Source organism: Crocodylus siamensis, chromosome 2 (genome assembly GCF_052110815.1).
Source record: "Crocodylus siamensis isolate JL-2025a chromosome 2, ASM5211081v1, whole genome shotgun sequence".
In the NCBI taxonomy this organism is placed as follows: domain Eukaryota; kingdom Metazoa; phylum Chordata; order Crocodylia; family Crocodylidae; genus Crocodylus; species Crocodylus siamensis.
This window is the reverse complement of record NC_143396.1, coordinates 11,232,009-11,253,332: the sequence shown is the minus strand read 5'-3', so window position 1 is coordinate 11,253,332 and position 21,324 is coordinate 11,232,009. Positions and strand designations below refer to the sequence as shown.

At 52.3% G+C, this 21,324-nt stretch overlaps 1 protein-coding gene and 1 non-coding gene across 2 annotated transcripts in view; both read left to right on the top strand.

Moving 5' to 3' along the window:
- Positions 1-21,324, top strand: part of LOC149869885 (uncharacterized) — a 499,172-nt gene that overhangs the window by 373,125 nt on the left and 104,723 nt on the right. The window lies entirely within an intron of this gene.
- TRNAT-CGU (transfer RNA threonine (anticodon CGU)) lies at positions 8,956-9,029 on the top strand. Its single transcript has one exon. It is a non-coding gene; the product is annotated as a tRNA-Thr (tRNA).

Genomic DNA, 21,324 nt, shown 5'->3' with positions numbered 1-21,324 from the left:
TTGAATCCCATCCTGTTCTCATCCGCCCACCCCTGTAACCTGTCTAGGTCTGACTACAGCCTAATCCTCCTGTCTAGTGTGGCCACTTCCCACCACATCTTAGTGTCATCAGCAAATTTGCATAGGGTGCTTTTTACCCCCTCGTCCAAGTCACTGATGAAGATGTTGAACAGTGCGGGCCTGAGGACTGAGCCTTGGGGGACCCCGCTGCCCACGTCCTTCCAGGTTGAAAATGACCCCTCCACCACCGCTCTCTGGGTGCGGCCCTCCAGCTAGTTGGCGACCCAAATGATTGGGTGTCGATACCACAGTCCCACAGTTTCTTAATGAGAACGGGGTGAGAGACCGTGTCGAAGGCCTTCTGAAAGTCCAGGAAGATGATGTCCACTGCTACCCCTGTGTCTAAGGATTTGGTGATCTGGTCATAGAAGACCGCCAGGTTGGTCTGACAGGACCTGCTCCTAATGAGCCCATGTTGGTTGCGTCTAAGCATAATCTCCCCCACTGGCCCCTCGTGGACATGCACCAGGATAAGTCTCTCAAAAAGCTTACCCAGGATTGAGGTAAGACTAACCGGCCTATAGTTTCCCGCGTCCTCCTTCCTCCCCTTTTTGAAGATGGGAACCACATTGGCCCTCTTCCAGTCCTCTGGCACCACACCAGAGCCCCACGAGTGCTTATAAAGCCGTGACACCTGATACTCCTGTGGTTGGTCTCTGTCCTCTCAAGAGCTGTGAAATGCAATCATAGCAGTAAAGGAGGTGCAGCCTGTGACAGGTCCTGCCTCATCTGTGGAAGGGTTAGAAAAGAATGACGGCATCATCCGGGTGAAATGCAGCATGTTGTCATCTCCCTTTGGGAATAGTGAGGCTTCCCTCCTCGTGCCAAAGCTGTTTGGCTCCATGAGTGTCCTGTAGGAGCTACTCCAAGAGGTCCTGGGGCTTAAAGTGGGTTAAAAGGTGACTATGAGCCAGCAGTGTGCCCTTGTTGCCAAGAAGGCTAAGGGCATACCCAGCCGCACTGGTAGATGTGTTGCTAGTAGGTCAAGAGAAGTTGTTCTTCCCCTCTATTCAGCACTGTGGAGGCCACATCTGGAGTCGTGTGTCCAGTTGTGGGCCCCCCACTACCAAAAGGATGTGGACACATTGGAGAGTCCATCAGAGGGCAACAAAAATGGTGAGGGGGCTGTGGGACATGAGTCTGAGGAGAAGCTGAGGAAACTGGGCTTATTTGGTCTAGAGGAGTCTGGGGTGGCATTAAATAGCAGCCTTCAAGTAGCTGCAGGAGGGTTCAGAAGAGGATGGAGCTGGGCTGTTCTCAGTGTTCTCAGTGTTCTCAGTGGTGGCAGATGCCAGAGCAAGGAGCAGTGGGCTCAAGTTGCAGCAAGGGAAGCTTAGGTTTGATATTAGGAAGTATTCTCTCAAGAGTGTTGTAAAATACTGGAGCAGGTTAGCCAGAGAGGTGGTGGAAATCATCCTTGGAGGTTTTCAAAACCCAGATAGACGAAGTTTTGGCTTGGATGATCTAGTTGGAGATGGTCCTGCTTTGAGCAGGGGGTTGGACTAGATGAGCTCCTGAGGTCCCTTCCAACCCTAATTTTCTATGACTCTTTAGAGGAATGCCTGTTCTATACATTTGGGAGTACTGGTTATAGCCCAGTTGGTCTTCTCTGCCATATATTTGCATTTTCACAGACCTGCATTTTCCATATTGGCTTAAGTTCCCATTCCACCCAGGAGAGCCCACAAACACCAGCATCATCATCCTGACTGAAGAAGGGTGTTTGTGCCCAAAAGCTTGTAAAGAACAATTATTCCAACAACTTAGCTGATCTAATAAAAGACACCACGTTTACCCAGAGAACCTTGTCTATATTCCATACATGGTCATCACTTGTTGGATAGGCTTTACTGTACTTTCTGATCATTGAGCTTTCATCTGTACTTCATTATTCAGCTTGCTAGGTGAATTAAGCTACATAGAGGTTTGTGAGTCATTTTGATGGAATCGGCTCTTCAACCCTTTCTTGGTGCGGGGGGGGGGTCACTAGGTCTCCCCTGAGTGCTCAGATTTGTGCTGCTTGGGGAAGGGGCTGGAGGGCACTGTCCCCATTTTGTTGCATTTTGCTTCCAATAATTTGCTCCTTTTCAGCCGTTGCTTTTGATATCTGGAAGCTTCGTGGTGTATGGAGCTCCCACCCATCCCTAGCTCTTCCCCTCTTGTATCCTGAATAATACTAGCTTCCTTTATGAGACCAGCCATTCCAGCATTTCTCAGTGTTTTCCATGCATTTCCTGTGTTTGGTCACACAATTACTCCCAAAGCCACCAGCATGAGCCACCAAGACCTGTGCACTTCTGGCTGCACTGACTTCATTGTGCCTGGACAAATGCCCTGGGGATCCTGTGCTGCCTTTGGGCTGCTTGTAGGGCTGGGGCTGGGGCCACCGTGTCCTTGCCCAAGCTAACAAGAGGTGCAGAGGCCAGCCTGTGCTGCGTGTAGACAGGTGGCAGGGCTGTGCTTGGGGGATACTGGTTCAGTGGATCACAGCCTGCAGTGAGTGAGGGGAGCACCTCCATGCCAGTGGGACCAGAAGGTGAATTTCGAGCTGCAGGGATGGAGCCATTTCCTCTGGAGCAGTAAGTTTCTCAGACACAACTCAGCTTTCTGCATCTGCCTGGAGCTGCTGTTAGGAGTTTCTGTACTGGGAGTGTCGTGCGAGGAGACGAGCAGCGGGCCTGTCTCCTCTAGCCGAGGTGGTGAGTGCAGTGGCACCAAGACCGAGACTGGAACATGGGAAAACTGCTAGCAGTGTTAAAGGAGGGTGAAGATGGGACGGGGCAGAGAAGGGTCACCAGATGATTCATGGACTGCAGAAATTGCCTTCCAGGGAGAGACCCAGGCAGCCCAGTCTGTTGAGTTTGTTCAGAAGAAGGATGAGAGGATGCGGGTGCTTTCACAGGGAGGAAATACTCCATCCTCAGGGCACCGCCATCACTAGGGAAAGGCGAATCGGGGCAACCGCCCCAGGTCCCACGCTTTGGGGGGCACCGCAGAATACAGACAATTAAAAAAAAATCTCCCTCTTTCCCTGGGGCCAGGGAAGGATTCCTGCAAGAATCAGTGCAGAGAAAGGAAAGGGAACAGCCAAATGCCCAGATTATGGCACAGACACCATCCAAGTGGGCATCTGCTATGTCCATCCACCCCCTCTTCAGACCCCCCATTCCCAGATGCTTTTAATCACTGCAGGTTCCCCTAGGCACCCACCCAGGGAAGGAGGGAGTCACGTGGAAAGCAGGAGCTCAAAAAGGGATTTGGGGTCCTTGTGGAAGCAAAGACAAAGAAACAACCACACCGTAAGGTAGCCCAATCACTTCCCCGTGGTTACTTTCAGTTCTGGTTGTTTCTTTCAGTTCTGGTCAGTGCTTATTAATCAGCTTGGACCATGAGATTGAAGAGCACCCGGACCCCTGGGCTTCTCTCTCTTTGGAGTGAACTGGAATGGAGGGAAAGGTCACCATTACTTTTATTTTCCAAGGCCTCAATAGGAAGTTTATCCCATCAAGCATTGGTGGTTCATGTTTGCCATGCAGAGACCTGGATTCAGTTCCCTGGGTTCAATGCAGGTGCTGCAGGTAAATCCTTTGCATAGCTTGGCATTAAATCCTACATTTCAGTTCAAAATTGAGTGGAGCCACAGTGCAGCTTTTTCTGTGCTGAATGATCTCTCCTTTGCCATGCTCCCCTATCATTGCCCTTTTCTATTTTCTAGCCCCCCTTAACACTAGCTTGCCTCGCTTTGCTTTTTTTTTTTTGTCTTCAGCAAAACTTTGAGGACTATTACAGAAAAGGTGATGACTCTGTACCAGTCCCTAAGGACAGCTCTTTCCACAACATTTTTCCACATAAATTAGCAGAAAGGGCCTTTTTATACAGAAATAAAATTACTCCTTGGCAAAGGGGAAGCTCTGCCTCATCCCTTCCTCCCCACAACCACAGAGCACTCTTCACAGGGTAGATGAGAAACCCCAGGGTGTCCTTGTTGTCGGGACATGGACACACATCACTGCAAGGTCTAAAATTAAACCCTACTTGTGCAGCAAAGGACTTGTCTGCGCTGCCCTGTGACTGCCATCAGGAACAGGTCCCCTCCACCCACTCTGTCCTATGCTCACTTCAGATCAAGAGGGGAACTCAAGTCCATGCCCCAAAAGCAAAGAGTCTGGAAACAGGTTGGGACATGGCCAGGGCCACCCAAGGGGATGTTGTCATCTAGCAACAGCTAGGACAGCTAGAGACCCTCTGGGTAAAAATTCGTGGGGAATACGGCACAGGGGACACAACGGTGGGCGTCTACTACAGACCTCCCACTCAAAGTCCTGAGCTTGACCAGGAGTTCACCTGGGAACTGACTGAGGCCGCTTGCTCCAGGACCTTGGTGGTCATGGGTGACTTCAATTACCCGGACATCTCGTGGGAAGATCACTCAGCTAAATCCCAGCGGGCGCAAAGCTTTCTCTCGTGCGTGGATGACCTCTACCTGACTCAAGAAGTCTATGGGCCAACGAGAGGCAAAGCGCTGCTCGACCTGGTACTGGCTACGGGGGACGACCTAATCGGCGACCTAGTGATCGATGGGAAGCTGGGTGACAGCGACCACGAGCTGATCACCTTCACCATCCACCGTGAAGCTGGCAAGTCAGTCAGCAACACAGAAGTCCTTGACTTCAGAAAAGCCGACTCTGACAAGCTCAAGAGGCTAGTCGGTCAGGCCCTCAGGGACCATGACCCCAGGGGGAGGGGAGTTCAAGAAGAGTGGTTGCTTCTCAAGGAAGCGATCCTCAGTGCACAAGCTACATCTATTCCAACACGGAGGAAAGGCAGCAAGAAGGCACAGCAGCCCCCCTGGCTCTCCAGGGACCTAGCGGACCTCCTGCGGCTAAAAAGGAAAGCCTACAAAGGATGGAGGACGGGATTCACCTCCAAGGAGGATTACTCCGCGCTGGTCCGGTCCTGCAGGGACCAAACCAGGAAGGCCAAGGCTGCAACTGAACTCCAACTAGCTTCAGGCATCAAGGACAACAAAAAGTCCTTTTTCAGATATGTGGGGAGCCGGAGGAAAAGCAAGGGCAATGTTGGACCCCTGCTAAACCAGATGGGGCAACTGACAACGGACGCCCAGGAAAAAGCCAACCTATTAAATAGGTACTTTGCGTCAGTCTTTTATCAGTCCCACGGGATGCCCATGCCTGCTATGGGACAGGGAAGTCTGGGTGAGGGGGATCCCCTACCCTCCATCAATGCTGACCGCGTGAAGGAACACCTTGAGAAGCTGGATACCTTCAAGTCAGCCGGCCCTGAGAACCTGCACCCCAAGGCACTCAAGGAGCTGGCGAGCGTCATAGCCCAGCCCCTGGCACGGGTCTTCGAGAGCTCCTGGCGCTCTGGTGTAGTGCCCGAAGACTGGAAGAAGGCCAATGTGGTGCCGATCTTCAAGAAAGGGAGGAGAGTGGATCCGGCTAACTACAGGCCCATTAGCCTGACTTCTATCCTGGGGAAGATCTTAGAAAAGTTTATTAAGGAGGCCATCCTTGGGGGACTGGCCCAGGCTAACATCCTAAGGGACAGCCAGCACGGGTTTGTTGCGGGTAGGTCTTGTTTGACCAATCTCATTTCCTTCCACGACCATAGTTTCATAGTTTCATAGTAGCTAGAGTCGGAAGGGACCTAGGTAGATCATCTAGTCCGACCCCCTGCCTTGGCAGGAAAGAGCACCGGAGCCAGATGACCCCGGCAAGGTGCTCATCTAACTTCTTTTTAAAAATCCCCAGGCTAGGACCCTGCACCACTTCCCCTGGAAGCCGGTTCCAAGCCCTAGCCGCCCTGACTGTGAAGTAGCGCCTCCTAATATCTAATCTAAACCTACCCTCCGCCAGCTTGTGACCGTTATTCCTGGTCACTCCTGGCAGCGCACGGGGGAACAGGGACTCCCCCAATACCTGCTGATCCCCCCTGACCAGTTTGTAGCAGGCCACAAGGTCCCCCCTTAACCTTCTCTTGTGGAGGCTAAACAGGTTCAGGTCCCGTAGCCTCTCCTCATAAGGCCTGCCCTGCTGACCCCTGATCATACGAGTGGCCTCCTCTGAACTCTTTCCATATCGTCCACGTCCCTCTTGAAGTGTGGCGCTCAGAACTGGACGCAGGACTCCAGCTGCGGCCTGACCAGCGCCGCATAGAGGGGGAGGATCACCTCCCTGGACCTGCTCGAGATGCATCTGTGGATGCATGACAGGGTACGGTTGGCCTTCTTGACTGCCTCCCCACACTGCCGGCCCATGTTCATCGTGGAGTCAATGACGACTCCAAGATCCTTTTCCGTCTCTGTGCTGGCAAGAGGGGAGTTCCCCAACCTGTAAGTGTGGTGCCGGTTCTTCCTCCCCATGTGCAACACCTTGCACTTATCAGTGTTAAACCCCATCCTATTCTCATCCGCCCACCGTTGCAACCTGTCAAGGTCAGCTTGTAGCCTATTGCACCCATCTAGTGCACACACATCCCCCCACATCTTTGTGTCATCAGCAAACTTGAACAGGGTGCTTTCTACCCCCTCATCCAAGTCACTGATGAAGATGTTGAACAGTGCGGGCCCGAGGACCGAGCCCTGCGGAACCCCACTGCCCACGTCCTTCCAGATTGAGAAGAACCCATCCACTACCACCCTCTGGGTGCGGCCCTCCAACCAGTTGGCGACCCATTTGACCGTGTGGGCATCGACACCACAGTCTCCCAGCTTTTTGATGAGGACAGGGTGAGAGACAGTGTCGAAAGCCTTCCGGAAGTCCAGAAAGACTACATCCACAGCAACCCCTGCGTCTAATGATTTGGTGACCTGATCGTAAAAGGCCACCAGGTTGGTCTGACAAGACCTGCCACTGATGAACCCATGTTGGTTGCCCCTGAGAATGCATTCCCCCGCAAGGCCCTCCTGGATGTGTGCCAGGATAATTTTTTCAAAGAGCTTACCCGGGATTGAGGTAAGACTAACTGGCCTGTAATTTCCCGGGTCCCCTTTTTTTCCCTTTTTGAAGATAGGGACCACATTGGCCCTCTTCCAGTCCTCCGGCACCTATCACCTGGACGAGGGAGAAGAGATTGATGTCATACATCTTGACTTCAAAAAAGCTTTTGATCTGGCATCCCACGATCACCTCTTGGCCAAACTGGCCAGTTGTGGCCTTGGCTCCACCACGATCCGCTGGCTGGGAAATTGGCTCCGTGGTCGGACCCAGAGGGTTGTGATTGATGGCAGTCACTCATCATGGTGCCCTGTGACCAGTGGGGTCCCTCAAGGCTCTGTCCTTGGACCCATACTGTTCTACATCTTCATTAATGATGTGGACATTGGAGTCAGGAGTGGACTGGCCAAGTTCGCTGATGACACCAAACTTTGGGGCAAAGCATCCATGCCAGAAGATAGGCGGGTGATTCCGGCTGACCTGGACAAGCTCAGCAAATGGGCAGACGAGAACCTGATGGTGTTTAACACCGAAAAATGCAAGGTTCTCCACCTTGGGAGGAAAAACCTGCAGCATCCCTATAGGCTCGGCAGTGCTACGTTGGATAGCACTACAGAAGAAAAAGACTTGGGGGTCATCATTGACCACAAGATGAACATGAGCCTGCAATGCCATGCTGCGGCTAGTAAAGCGACCAAAATGCTGGCATGCATCCATAGATGCTTCTCGAGCAAATCCCAGGACATCGTTCTCCCCTTGTACTCGGCCTTGGTGAGGCCGCAGCTGGAGTACTGCGTCCAGTTTTGGGCTCCACAATTCAAAAAGGATGTGGAGAAGCTTGAGAGAGTCCAGAGGAGAGCCACGCGCATGATCAGAGGTCAGGAAAACAGATCTTACGATGACAGGCTGAGAGCCACGGGACTCTTTAGCCTGGAAAAGCGCAGGCTCAGGGGTGATCTGATGGCCACCTCTAAGTTCATCGGGGTGACCACCAGGATCTGGGGGAACGTCTGTTCACCAGAGCGCCCCAAGGGATGACGAGGTCGAACGGTCACAAACTCCTGCAAGACCGTATCAGGCTGGACATGAGGAAGAATTTCTTTACTGTCCGAGCCCCCAAGGTCTGGAACAGTCTGCCAGCGGAGGTGGTTCAAGCACCTACATTGAACACCTTCAAGAGCAAATTGGATGCTTATCTTGCTGGGATCCTGTGACCCCAGGTGACTTCCTGCCCCTCGGGCGGGGGCTGGACTCGATGATCTCCCGAGGTCCCTTCCAGCCCTGATGTCTATGAAATCTTGCCTATAGGCTTGGGGGAGAGAAGGGGCATTGGGACGTGTGCTGTAGGACTAGGGTGGGGAAGGGGTGATGTGGTGTGATGTAGGGACAGCGGGCTGACGAAGTGTGGATCTTGGAGCTCAGTGTGGGGCTGGGCTGTGTGGCCAGAGGTGGGGTGGACAGTACACAGCTGTGCCCTGGCTTACCCAAGCCAGGAGCCCCTGTGTTAGAAAGGGATGTATTTCGTAGCTGTGTTGGTCTGAGACAAAAATTGAAAAATCTAGAACCCTTGTTTCAGAGATGATAGCTTTCATTAGACCAACTAGGAAATTGCAAAGAAAACTTTTTCCCTGCAAGCTTTTGGGCTCAAAGGCCCTTCATCAGGTTCTGGGAAAACTAAACAAGGTAAGTGTTCCCATAGGTAGGAAATAAACGTCATGTTTACATAGATGGACCTGGAGATGGAAAATCTATCCCTTTGGGTCCATGCGAGTGTCTCGGTGAGAGTGACACTTGTAGCCAGTTTTGGATTCTAAACTTCATTGCCGAACAACTAGAAAGATTTTCAAACCCCCCTGCTCACCGTCAGGCGCCTCTGGGGAAGGACTCATACCTGGTCTATGGAGCAAAACACATCTCAGAAAGCCCACTGTCCATGGGCATTGTGGCTTAGCTGGTTAAAGCACCTGTCTCGTAAACAGGGGATCCTGGGTTCAAATCCCAGCAGTGCCTTCCTTCTTTTTCACTTTCCACCACAATGCAGAGTCATGACTGGGCCAAAAGAAATCTCATGAGGTTCAACAAGGACACGTACAAAGTGCTGCACTCAGGACAGAGCAGTGACTGGCTGGACAGCAGGTCTGCAGAAAAGCTGCCCAATCCTCCAATATCTCTAGCTCACTCTGAACCTTAGCCCTACCCTTCAGCATATCTACTACTCCCCCACCACCTTAGCTTGGTATCATCTGCAAACTTGCTGAGGATTCACTCTATGCCATCTTCCAGGATATTGATAAAGATATAAAACACAACTGGCCCAAGGACCGACCCCTGGGGCACTCCACTTGATACCGGCTGCCAACTAGCCATCAGTCCATTGACTCTGACCCTCTGAGCCTGATGCTCCAGCCAGTTTTCTATCCACCTTACAGTCCATTCGTCCATTCATACTTCCCGTACTTTCATAGATTTCATAGGTTTCTTGGCTTGGAAGGCAGGTGCTTTCTCCTACCTTGGGGGTCTTCAAGAGGAGTCTGGATAGATATTTGGCTGGGGTGTTATGACCCCAGCACTCATTCCTACCTTGGACCTGATGATCTGTTTAGGTCCCTTCTGACCCTAAGCACTATGATACTATGCTGCTATGAAGGGAAATCTGTGAGAATTAGTTTGCTTGTGAGAATGCTGTAGGAGAACATATCAAAACCCTTGCTAAAATCCAGGTACACCACATCCACTGGCCTTCCCACACCCACAGAGCCAGTCATCTCATCATAAAAGGCAATCAGGTTGGTCAGGCATGACTTGCCCTCAGTGAATCCATGCTGACTGTACCTACTCACCTTCTTCTCCTCCTCGTGCTTAGAAATGGATTCCTTGAGGATCTGCTCCATGATATTTTTCCAGGGAGTTGAATCTGACTGGTCTGCAGTTCTCTGGATCCTGTTTCACAGCAGCTAGGGTCAGGAGGGACCTGAACAGATCATCGAGCCTGACCCCCTGCCACAGGCAGGAATGAATGCTGGGTTCACAAGACCCCAGACAGGTGATCATCCAACCTCTTTTTGAATTTGCCCAAGGTAGGGGCAAGGACCACTTCCCTAGGAAGTCAATTCCAGATTCTGGCCACCCTAACCGTAAAATATTGCTGCCTGATCTATAACCTAAACCTATTCTCCATCAGCTTATTCCCATTGCTCCTCCTCACCCCAGGTGCTGCTGGGGGAATAGAGTTCTTCCTGTTTGCTGATGATCTCCCCTGATGAGTTTGTAGGCAGCCACCAAGTCCCCCCTCAGCCTCCTCTTGCCGAGGCTGAACAGGTTCAGGTCCCGCCGCCTCTCCTCGTAGGGCCTGCCCTGCTGCCCTCTCACCAAACAGGTGGCCCTCTGATCTCTCTCCAAGCTGGCCACATCCTCCAGTACTCCAGCTGCGGCCTGACCAGTGCCGCATAGGGGGGGAGGACCACCTCCCTGGACCTGCCCGAGATGCATCTGTGGATGCATGACAAGGTGCATGACAAGGACTGAGCCCTGGGGGACCCCACTGCCCACGTCCTTCCAGGTCGAACATGACCCATCCACCACCACTCTCTGGGTGCGGCCCTCCAGCCAGTCGGCGACACATCTGACTATGGGGGTGTCGACACCACAGCCCCCCCAGTTTCTTAATGAGAACGGGGTGAGAGACAGTGTCGAAGGCCTTCCAAAAGTCCAGAAAGACGACGTCCACTGCTACCCCTGCGTCTAAGGATTTGGTGACCTGGTCATAGAAGGCACCAGGTTGGTCTGACAGGACCTGCCACTAATGAATCTGTGTGGGTTGCCCCTAAGCATAATCTCCCCCCTGGTCCCTCATGGACATGCACCAGGATAACTCTCTCAAAAAGCTTGCCCAGGACCGCGGTAAGACTAACTGGCCTATAGATCCCCGGGTCCTCCTTCCTCCCCTTTTTGAAGATGGGAATCACATTGGCCTCTTCCAGTCCTCTGGCCCCACACCAGAGCCCCACGAGTGCTTGTACAGCCGTGCCAGGGGTCCCGCAATGACCTCTGGTAATTCCCCCAGCACTCGGGGGGTGGAGATCGTCCGGACCGGCCTATTTAAATACATCCAGTCCCTCCAGACGTTCCCTGACTAGATCCTCACTGACCCTTGGCCTGGGTGTGCCTCGCCTGGGGCCTGAGGGGGGCCCGGTGGGGGGGTGCTCCGGTCCCTGCTCAGGAAAATGGAGGCAAAGAAGTCAATAAGTATGTTGGCTTTGCCGTCTGGTGTGACGACTAAATTTCCTAGTGTGTCTTGCAGGGGCCCCACATTACCCGGAAACTTCTTTTTGCCCTTATGTATTTAAAAAAGGACTTCTTGTTCTCCTTGATCCAGGTCGCTAGTCCCAGTCCCATCTCCGCCTTGGCCTTCCTGACCCCCCTGCAGCCCCGAGCAACCGCAGCGTAGTCCTCCCTGGGGATGGCCCCTCCCTGCCATTGGGTGTGCAACTCCCTTTTAGCTAGGAGACGTTCCCGGATGCTTTTGGTGAGCCACGGGGGCTTTTGCGCCCTCCTGCTCCCTTTGATCCGTGCTGGGATTACCTCCCTTTGGGCGTGGAGGATCGCCTCCTTAAGGAGCAACCACTCTCCTTGGACACCTGGCTCCCCTCCCCTCCGGGACCTCAGCGCTTCTCCAACTATCCTCCTTAGCTCGTTGAAGTCCGCCTTCCTGAAGTCCAGGGGTACTGCCTTGCTGCCGGCCTTTGCCACCTTGCGCTGGATGGTGAATCCCAGCAGGCGATGATCGCTGTCGCCCAGGTGGTCGAGCACCCGCAGCCGCCGCACCAGATCATCACCCGTGGCCAGCACCAGGTCCAACAAGGCGTCTCCCCGGTGGGGCTGTCCACCTCCTGGGTTCGATGGAGGTCCTGCATTTGGGCCAGGAACGTACGTGAGCGGTCAGACCTGGCTGAGTGCTCTTCCCAGCAGATGTCTGGAAAGTTCAGGTCCCTGATGACTGACTACCACATCCTTTGGCCTAACGACCTCCATGAGCTGACTTAAGAATTCCCGGTCTAGCTCTTCCCCTTGGTCAGGGGGTCTGTAGTAGACTCCCACCATTAAGTCTCTTTCCCCTCGACTGCCTTGTATTCTAACCCAGAGCACTTCTGTGTCCCCTCCTCTGACCCTGTGCTACCTGGTGAGGATGGGTATTCCTTCTTAATGTAGAGCACCATCCCCCCGCCTTTCCTCCCTGTCCTGTCCCTGCTGTACAGCCTATAGCCCTTGGTATTCACCACCCAGTCATGCATTGAGTCTCACCACATTTCAGTGATCCCCACTATGTCCGGGTTGGTGTCAGCTAGCAGGAGGGTGAGTTCCTCCTGCTTATTTCCCATACTATGAGCATTTGTGTAGAGGCATTTGAGGCCTCCTGTGGATGTGTGCACTGGCCCCCTAATCTCAGCATTACCCTGGCCCCTGTTGCTTCCCTGTGCATATGTCCGCTTATCAGTCTAGGCTGGGCTGTACTTGTGGGTGCTGCTTGGTTTAGCGGTCCAAGACTTCCTCCTCCCTTGTCTTCCCATTCCCCCAATAAGCCTAGTTTAAAGCCCGCCGGAGGAGATCTTCCAACCTAGAAGAAAACACATGCTTACTTTTAGAGGAAAGGTGGAGCCCATCTCACCCGAGCATGTCTCTCGTTATGATGTGCAGGTTGCTGTCAAGGAAGCCAAAGCCCACCTCAAGACACCATTCCCAAAGCCACCAGTTGGTCTCTGTGATGCACGTCTCATGCCGTCTTCCACGTCCACTCACTGGTAGGACAGAAGAGAATACCATCTGTGCCCCCATCTCCTTCAGCATGCCCCCCAGAGCATAGTAGTCCACCATCAGGTGATCAGGGCTTCTCCTGGCCGCATCATTAGCACTCACATGGATTAGGACCATGGGGTAGTAATCAGTGGGCTGGATCACGGCCTGGATTATGCCCATCTCGTGCTGTATCTTTGCTCCGGGTAGGCAGTAGACCTCGCGTGTTGAGGGGTCCTGGCAACACATGGGGCCCTCTGTACCTCTCAGGATGGAGTTGCCTATGACGATCACTCGACGCTCTCTCCTCTGGGACTGCTTGGCTCCTTCGGCCTGCTCGGAGCTTGGAGAACATGGAGTTGCCTCCTCTCCAGTTGCCTCCTCTCCCTCCTTCTCTTCCAGTGTTGCCAGGGCCTCGTACCTGTTCTCCAGCTGGACTGGAGGAGCTGGTACTGCTGTGTTACGAGCAGCCCTGGTTCTGGAGGTGACCGTCTGCCACTCCGCAGTAGAGGGCACTCCCCAGGGTGCTTCTTCCTTGGGTGTGTGGCCCTGCAGGGAAAGGAAAGAGCCATCGATTTCTTCCTCCACCTCCCTGATTCCCCTCAGCCTGCTAACCTCCTCCTGGAGCTTCCTCACCTGTGCCTCCAGGGCCCTGAGGTGGATGCCTGAAGGACAGATGTGGGGGTCCCTAATCCCTGCCCCCCCTGGCCTTACTGGGCATCCCCCACAGGCCAGGGGGTAGGGGGACACCAGCCCCCCCATGGCCTCTGTCTGGGTGGAGGCCTCAGACAAGCCCCGGGTAGGCTGCGCCCCCCGGGCAGGGGCCCTGGCAGTACTCCACATCAACACCGTCATAGGAGTTGCTGCTTGTTTTTAGCTTAGTGCAGTGCCTTCACTCTGCCCTAGCAGGAGTCTCCCTCCTGCCCCTTCCTGCTCACCCGCCAGTGCAAACACCGGTGCACTCTTACAGAGCACATCTGTTTGTGTGCTCTGCTCGTGCCGGCACGGCTCAGGAGTGCGGCTCCCTACCGGCTCAGTTAAGAGGGACCCGGGGGGCTTCCCCTCCGGATCCAGCTCAGCTGCGTCCAGTCCCTCTGCCCACTTACCTTAGGGGGATCAGCTGCTGCTGCCCCCACTGCTGGCTCCACTGCTGCCGCGTCTGCCTCCGCCTCGGGTCTGGTAAGGGGGCACATGTGCGTGCAGGACACATGTGTGCCTGGATCCCTCCCTCCCCGCTGCTCCTAGCTCCCGAGATTGATTGGAGGAGCCCCTCAGAAAACATCAGCTCTTCATTTTCACTATTTTTTAACTACTGAAAAAACCACACAGCAGTTTTCTGTTGCAAAGAACTCAAAAAGACCACAACTCTGGATTTCTGTTGGAAACCTCTGGGTGCATCTTGTGAATCATATTTGCCCACCCAACAGTGCTGATAGATGTGGTACCCCAGGGCTCCCTCGAAAGGATCTAGCATCCTGGGGGGGGAGATTTTGAGGGGCTCAGTGTGAGCACCCTTTGCTATAGATAGGTTCATAAGTGGGATACCTAGGAGAGCAGGGTGAGTCCCCAGGGTTGATATTACAGTCCTGTAACAGTTTTGTTGTCAATGTGGCACACTGCACCTGAAGGTCACTGAAGAGGCATGGAGGGAGCTGGGGGAGGAAAGCAAGAGTCAGGACAAGGGAATGGCAATGGCACAAGAAAACCTGAAGTGAAGCAGTCTGCAGTGCTGACTGGGACATGGCACTCCTACCTCTCCCCTGTTGGCTTAGAAAATGGCATTTAAAAGTTTGCTTTTTGGGAATTGGCTTATAGGTATCTTTGTATGCATGAGAATGGTTCAGAAAGGGCAGCAGGGATTACCTGGTTTCTAGGAGTCTGGGTTACACAGTCACCGCTGTAGGAGTAGACAGGCCATCTAGCACACCAAGGCCAACAAGGAGGCAGGGTCTCAACACCCCTTGGGAGCCCATACCAGGGTTGGCTGTAGGGGTCCTTCAGGACAGAGACCAAACAAAATTTTCTGGGGAGTGCCAACGAAGAGCTTCCTCTGGAAGAGGCTGATTCCTCACATATGCTCATAAGTAGCAGTGGACGTAGTCTTTCTGGACTTTGGGAAGGCCTTCAACATTGTCTCTCACCCCGTTCTCATTAAAAAACCGGGAGGCTGTGGTGTTGACACCCACACAGTCAGATGTGTCACCAACTGGCTGGAGGGCCGCACCCGGAGAGCGGTGGTGGACGGGTCATGTTTGACTTGGAGGGATGTGGGCAGTGGGGTCCCCCAGGGCTCGGTCCTCGGGCCCGCGCTGTTCAACATCTTCATCAGGGACTTGGACGAGGGGGTAAAAAGCACCTATGCAAATTTGCTGATGACACTAAGATGTGGGGGGACGTGGGCACGCTAGAAGGGAGGAATAGGCTGCAATCAGACCTAGACAGGTTACAGGGGTGGGCAGATGAGAACAGGATGGGATTCAACACTGACAAGTGCAAGGTGCTGCACCTGGGAAGGAAGAACTGGCACCATACCTACAGGCTGGGGAACTCCCTTCCCGTCAGTGCAGAGGCAGAAAAGGGTCTTGGAGTCATCATTGATGCCAAGATGAACACGGGCCGGCAGTGTGGGGACGGGGTCAGGAAGGCCGACCGCACCTTGTCCTGCATCCACAGATGCATCTCGAGCAGGTCCAGGGAGGTGATCCTCCCCCTCTAAGCGGCACTGGTCAGGCCGCAGCTGGAGTACTGCGTCCAGTTCTGGGCGCCACACTTCAGGAGGGATGTGGACAGCATGGAGAGGGTCCAGAGGAGGCCACTCGCATGGTCAGGGGGCAGCAGGGCAGGCCCTACGAGGAGAGGCGATGGGACCTGAACCTGTTCAGCCTCCACAAGAGAAGGCTGAGGGGGGATCTAGTGGCCTGTTATAAACTAGTCAGGGGGGACCAGCAGGCACTGGGGGAGTCCCTGTTCCCCCGAGCACCGCCAGGAGTGACCAGGAATAACGGTCACGAGCTGGCAGAGGGCAGGTTCAGGTTAGATATCAGGAGGCGTGACTTCATGGTCAGGGCGGCTAGGGTCTGGGACCAACTTCCAAGAGAAGTGGTGCTGGCTCCTGCCCTGGGGGTCCTTAAGACAAAGTTTGCCAATCACCTTGCTGGGGTCGTTTGACCCTAGTAGTCTGTCCTGCCATGGCAGGGGGTCAGACTTGATGTGCTCAGGTCCCTTCCGACCCGACCAACTATGAAACTATGATCCAGGTTGAGAACCACTGCACTAGATGCATCCAGTTTAATTTGCTACCTCTATAGTGACCATTTCTGCCACTGCTGGAGCAGGGTATGGGCTAGATGGACCACGGGTGTTTTGTTCTTATGCCCCTTTCAAATACCTGATTTTGGAGCTACTTAATTGCTTCCAGCATGTTTATTTTTCGGTTGATGATGGCAAGCCCCTTCCCCATTTTATATGCACACCTCAGCTCCCTACTCTTGCCCCCCAAACTTTCTCCCCTGCCGAGTACTGCATGCATGTGATGTCAATGTGAATGCATGAGGGAATGTAATCATGAACTACCAGGGCAGAGGAAGATCTTAGGTGAACATAAATGGTATAACAAATAAAGTGAACAAATGAAAATACATATTCTGCAATCCATATTGTTCTTCTAACTAATAATACACATGACCAAACTGCAGAAAGAAGTTGGGCCAAGCAGGTCTCTGAAACATCATCAACACGAGTAAATGGCAATCGTTTACTGGAAAACCCCACAAGTAGATGGCACCTTGTTTTTAATGCTTGTTCTATTTGCAGATGTACAAGACACTTAATCTTCGTACTGTTCTGATTGGAACTGAGACATGGACAGAAGTGGACCGCATAGCAGTTACTTATTGACTGGACCATGCTTTTCACTTTTTTACTCCATGGTCTAGACAGTTCCTTCAACCCCGCACACACTTTGACCGTGCACTATTACTCCTGTAAGATGCTCTTTCATTTTCATATGACTATGTAGATAGTGTTTCTGATGTGTATTAGTGTCAGTATTAAATTCTTGATATAAGAACTGCCACATCACATTATACAAGTAGTCTCTCTAATCCAGTGGTGTTAAAAATACAGCAGCACGGGTCCAGCCTGCGGCGCCATGTTGTCTGGCCTGTGGGTCTGGGTCCTGGGTGGTGGGGTGAGCAGTGGCAGCATTAATATCCACAGCTTCTGGAGTTGTGGCAATTCAAACTGCTGCCACTCGTCCCACTGCCAGATTTCCAGCCTCATGGGCTTGATCCAGAGCGCAGCGCTGTGTCGTCTGGCCTGCAGGGCTACTTGTGGGCCAACAATGTGACTTCAGGACAAGCAGCGGCCAACGTGGCTCTAGGAACCACAGCGACTAATGCTGCTTGACCCACCCCCACACTTCTGGCCCCGCGAGCAGCCCCACAGGGCAGATGACATGTCCCCACACTGGATCCAACCTACTCCGGCGCCCCTGGCACAAGGTGAATGCAATGCCTCTGCTCTAATCCAACAGTGACGATCACGAGACATTTAAGTGGAAAGGGCAGGACCTGTGCAGATATGAGTGGCTTCTTCCTAAGGCAATGGTTACTTTTTAATCCCCACTTAGATGCCCTTGGGTTATACCCTAAGGTTTACACAATTTCCATAGTTTAATGATGCAGGGTGTGTCTACATGTTCATTAATGTGCCCTAATTACTGTGCATTTAGTTCAGTATGTGTTCAATGAAGTACTAACTGCGCAGTAACTACAGTTACTGTGCAGTAGCGCTGGCACATGGTTATTTTGCAATACTTACTGCACATTAGCCTAATTACACTGCACAGCAGGCTGTTAGCATGGTTTTTAGCAGCCACGCTCCTGCACAGTTTTTTTAGGCTAATGCGCAGTAAGCATCTTACATAGACATGCCTGCATTGTGCTAAAGTAGTACTTACAATTGATACCAGAACATACCTTGTCTTTCCATTCTGAGTATCCTCTTATTCTTTTTGTCCACACACTGTTAAAAGCACATTCATGTTCAGAAGATAAATGTTAAAAAAATCCAGAAATGGAAGAATTACCATTGCTGCTGCAAACGTGATTTGGTAGCCTTGTGCACTGTATTTACAGATTCATTTCAATGGATACTTGAACCTGCTTCCAGCTGCAGCCTAAACTAGATCTGCCAGTTCAATGGCAGAAGGGATATTAAAATGAAAGGCAGGCTGCATCGCCTTCTCTGCTGAGGAGATTTGCTTGAGGAAATTGCCAAGCCACTTTTTTAAAATAAGAAATTTAGAATAATATTTTGGAAGTTGGAGTCCCCACCATATTCTAGGGCTGTGTTGAGATTTTTGATGAGACTGCCCTTTGGCTTTGCTTCCTATGCAGGCTCCGGGGATGGTGCCAGGCCAAGAAAATCCTGAGGCAAAATGTCTCCTGCTTAATGTCGTTGTTGAACGGTCGTTGGAATATAGAGCCTCTCTTCGGGCAGCATGCAGTTCCCCCATCACATCCAGTTTGCATGCGGTGTTTTCCTTCCTTCCCCCGTACTTCCAGTGTAGGCAAGCAGGGAGGCAAGTGTTGTAGAAGTTGGCTGCAAGACCCAAGGACTCTCCCAGCTCTGCTCCTGACTGCATATGTTCTGCTGCCTTTGGGAGTGTAGATGGAGGACACTAAAAAGGCCTACAAAGGATGGAGGACGGGATCCACTTCCAAGGAGGATTATTCTGCTCTGGTCCTGTCCTGCAGGGAGCAAACCAGAAAAGCCAAGGCTGCAACTGAACTCCAACTAGCTTCGAGCATCAAGGACAATAAAAAGTCCTTTTTCAGATCTGTGGGGAGCCGGAGGAAAAGCAAGGGCAACACTGGACCCCTGCTGAACCAGATGGGACAGCTGACAACTGACGCCCAGGAAAAAGCCAACCTATTAAATGGGTACTTTGCGTCGGTTTTTCATCAGTCCCATGGGACGCCCATGCCCACTACAGGACAGGGAGGTCCGGGTGAGGGAGATCCCCTACCCTCCATTAATGCTGACCTCATGAAGAAACCTCGATAAGCTGGATACCTTCAAGTCAGCCGGCCCTGACAACCTGCACCCCAGGGTGCTCAAGGAGCTGGCGAGCGTCATAGCCCAGCCCCTGGCACAGGTCTTTGAGAGCTCCTGGCGCTCTGGTGCAGTGCCCGAAGACTGGAAGAAGGCCAATGTGGTGCCGATCTTCAAGAAAGGGAGGAAAGTGGATCCGGCAAACTATAGGCCAATCAGCCTGACTTCTATCCTGGGGAAGGTCTTAGAAAAGTTTATTAAAGAGGCCACCCTTAATGGACTGGCCGACACCAACATCCTAAGGGACAGCCAGCACGGGTTTGTTGCGGGTAGGTCTTGCTTGAACAATCTCATTTCCTTCTACGAACAGGTGACCTATCACCTGGACAAGGCGGAAGAGATTGATGTCATATATCTTGACTTCAAAAAAGCTTTCCATCTGGTATCCCACGATCACCTCTTGGCCAAACTGACCAATTGTGCCCTTGGTCCACCACGATCCGCTGGCTGGGAAATTGGCTTCGTGGTCGGACCCAGAGGGTTGTGATTGATGGCAGTCACTCATCATGGTGCCCTGTGACCAGTGGGGTCCCTCAAGGCTCTGTCCTGGGACCCATCCTGTTCAACATCTTCATTAACGATGTGGACATTGGAGTCAGGAGTGGACTGGCCAAGTTCGCCGATGACACCAAACTTTGGGGCAAAGCGTCCATGCCAGAAGATAGGCGGGTGATCCAGGCTGACCTGGACAAGCTCAGCAAATGGGCAGACGAGAACCTGATGGTGTTTAACACTGAAAAATGCAAGGTCCTCCACCTTGTGAAGAAAAACCTGCAGCACCCTTATAGGCTCGGCAGTGCTACGTTGCATAGCACTACGGAAGGAAGAGACTTGGGGGTCATCATTGACCACAAGATGAACATGAGCCTCCAATGCGATGCTGCAGCTAGTAAAGCGACCAAAACGCTGGCTTGCATCCATAGATGCTTCTCAAGTAAATCCCGGGACATCATTCTCCCCTTGTACTCGGCCTTGGTGAGGCCGCAGCTGGAGTACTGCGTCCAGTTTTGGGCTCCACAATTCAAAAAGGATGTGGAGAAGCTTGAGAGAGTGCAGAGGAGAGCCACGCGCAGGATCAGAGGTCAGGAAAACAGACCTTACGATGACAGGCTGAGAGCCATGGGACTCTTTAGCCTGGAAAAGCGCAGGCTCAGGGGTGATCACCTATAAGTGACCACCAGGATCCGGGGGAACGTCTGTTCACCAGAGCGCCCCAAGGGATGACGAGGTCGAACGGTCACAAACTCCTGCAAGACTGTTTCAGGCTGGACATAAGGAAGAATTTCTTTACTGTCCGAGCCCCCAAGGTCTGGAACAGTCTGCCAGCGGAGGTGGTTCAAGCACCTACATTGAACACCTTCAAGAGCAAATTGGATGCTTATCTTGCTGGGATCCTATGACCCCAGCTGACTTCCTGTCCTTCGGGCGGGGGGCTGGACTCGAGGATCTTTTGAGGTCCCTTCCAGCCCAAATGTCTTTGAAATCTATGAAATGCAAGTCTCCTCTATGTTGGGCAAAAGGCTGTTGATGCCACCACTGCAGCATGAGTAGTGTCAAATGGTTGTTAATCACGGTTTTCCTGGGACTAGAGTTTGAGGGGAATTTAAGGAACTTTGCAGTGCAATGGAATTACAGTGGAGGGGAGGTAGAGGAATATGATTAAGTGGAGAATGTGAATTGCTTCTAAGACTGCTTCCAAGCATGTGCAGTTGGTTAAGTTTCAACACCGATGGGGTTAAAATGGGGATGGTTGGGATCTAGACATCTTTCTAGGTCACATTTAGTGACTTCGATGCAAAAAGAAATGGAATAAGTGCCACTTAGCATCTGTAGAGCCAATCTAGGATCTCGGTCCTTGTTTTTTTCTGTATATAAGCAGCTACTCCCACTTAGGTAAGCACTTGGTAAGCACAAAGTTACTTGGTAAACCTTCATGCTTTTGTAAGGATGCAAGTGAAATGGTTGTTTTTCCCAAGGGACCTGAATTCGCTGTGATCTGGTTGAATTGCCAGGTGGAAGTACGCATCTTGAAGGGCAGGCGCTGTGAAGCAATAATACAGTGAAGAAAGCATGGAATCGAGGAGCACCCTGCTGAACTTGAGACAAGAGCTGAATCCATTGATGGGTCTCCGGTTGGAATTCATGATGTGTGGAGTTGCGTTTGCGGTCCCCAAGTCGCAGTGTAGGGTGGAGATGTTTGGGTGTTTCCCAGGCTTCTGGGCTTGACAGGTTGCCACACGGTGCTGTGGAAGAAATGAAACTTCATGTTGTGGTTGAATCAGAACTGACAGAGCCAGCTTTTCTTTATTTAGAGCTATACTGTGATCCCAGGGAGAATTCGATACAGCAAGGGGAATCACCCACTTGTCTGTTTCAAAGGATTTCTTGCACTGTCTAA